Here is a 2,500-nt window from a genome sequence, read left to right as displayed (position 1 = left end):
ATAATCTCTCTCGAGTTCTCATCTATTACCTCTCAAAAACTTTCAGAGCCATTCTCTGTTAGCTTAAATTCTCTGTATTTACCACATTCCATGTAATCCCCTCTCTGCTTAGAAACTTCCACCAGTCTTTAGGCATTATTTCCTTTTCCTATATCGCTCTTAATAAACCCAGTATCAATTTCCCCCCTCTGTATTTAGTATCTTGACCATTTCAATTGGAAACTATGATGAACCTAGTGTTCTGCCATCTTTATTTCACTCAGTGCCTACTTCACTTATATATTCTGAATTGCCATCACTGGCCCCTCATCCCTTTGTGCTTCTTATTGTTCCTCTGTCATTTGCAGTATTTGATGGTTGTTCAAAATACTCTCTCCATCTTCTCTCAATATATTCAACACTATATATATATATATATATATATATATATATATATATATATATATATATATATGTATATATATGTATATATATATATATATAAGTGTATATATATATATATATATATATATATACACATATGTATATATTTATATATATATGTATATATATATGTATATATACATATATATATATATATATATATATATATATATATATATATATATATATATATATATATATATATATGTATATCAAAACAAGCCACATATCCCTTTTAATATTGCATTCACTCCTTTACGGGATGACAGGCCCATGGAGAAATTATTATTATTATTATTATTATTATTATTATTATTATTATTATTATTATTATTATTATTATCATTATTATTATTATTGTTATTATTATTATTATTATTAATTGCTAGGCTACAATCCCAGTTGGAAAAGCAGGATTCCATAAACATAGGGGCTCCAACAAGGAAAAGAGCACAGTGAGGAAAGGAAACAAGGAAAAATAAAATATTTTAAGAACAGTAACAACATTTAGATAAATATCTCTTATATAGATTTTACAAACTTCAACTAAACAAGAGGAAGAGAGAATAGTGTGCCCCGAGTGTACCTTCAATCAAGAGGTTCTTCTACCCAGCCACGGATTCGAATCTTAGCACCGTATAGAAATAGTGGTATATAACTGACTTGACATCCAGTTATAGAGATGTAATAAAAAGCATGTATACATAGAGTAGCAACATTCATTTTCACATTTTTCGATACATCTTCCCCTGATTCACAAAGTTCCCTACTAGGGAATTAAACATCTGGGATGAAGTTAGTATAACTCATCCTACAAAATCCACGAAGGTGGACAGGTAATCTTCCGATCTGATTCCCCTAGAGGGTTGTCTTCTCCCCAAATTCCGTCAGATGTTACGATAACAAGTGTCGTTTGATGCCATCAACACTCAGAAGAACTTTCGGATATATGAAGAAACTTGGAAAATTTGTCTCCAGTAGATCTTCTGAAGGTCTTGAGTAGTCTCATGAAGCAGACAATTTCTTAAAGGTATAAAAGGTTAGAAAGGCTAAAAATTATGTGTTGACTTAAGCAGTATTTTATTAAGTTCAACTTTTGTCTTCAACCTATGCCCATATTTTACATAGATTTCTTAAGATTATATCAGATTAGAATTCCTTGAGTGGAACAAACCTATCAGTGGCCCTTTAATGTCCAGGAAAAAGACATTATCTGTCTCAATATGAAATAGACTAGATTAATCAAATATGGTTGTCAATGGTTAAAATCAAGGAAAATAAATCGTCGATTATGTAATCACCTAACAACCTATGCGTGAGAAGATTACTCAAATAAATAGGAATTTGTATATTGAAATTATAACAAAGAATAATCTTTTTCAGTGGGCTTTATCAGTAGTTAATATAGTAGCTTCAAACATGATGTTATATCATGTTATAAGCCAATCACGTTTCAAACTAAGGTTTAATTTCCAGAAACAACTATTTGATTTTCAAATAATAATGAAGATATTTCTGTATGTATTACTCAAACGAACAATCTTTATAAAAAGCTTTGCTATTATCTTGAATTTCATTAAGTTCTCTTAAACTCCTTCTATGGCTGATAGTGAATTCTCAAATACCTAAGACGAAAACTCGTCGTCTATTTATTTCTTATCCCTGCTTTTCATGTTAATTTCTCGCACAGTTGTTCAGTTAGTTCTTTATGTATGTTACATAAGATTTTTTATAATTCTGACCACCTTTTACATTCGAATCCTCCCACATTACCATCTCGTACATAATACTAGAAATGCAGTCAATTCTAACAGTCTTGCCTTCTCCATCATAAGGCTCCATACTACACAGTATTATAAAATTCTTATTCCAGCCATGATCAGATTATGGAAAGATCTTCTTAATCTGGTATTTGAATCTTTGGAGCTTCTGAAATTAAAACTTTCAGCGAATGCTTTTATGTTGAACAAGCTATGAGTCGTGCTTCATAGTTTATATATGATATATTAATTTTAACGTTATTACTGATCTAAAGATATTTTATTCTTTATTCAGGATTGTTCATATAGTTTATTTC

Source organism: Palaemon carinicauda, chromosome 1 (assembly GCF_036898095.1).
Source record: "Palaemon carinicauda isolate YSFRI2023 chromosome 1, ASM3689809v2, whole genome shotgun sequence".
Lineage (NCBI taxonomy): Eukaryota > Metazoa > Arthropoda > Malacostraca > Decapoda > Palaemonidae > Palaemon > Palaemon carinicauda.
Note: the sequence above shows the minus strand (reverse complement) of the source record.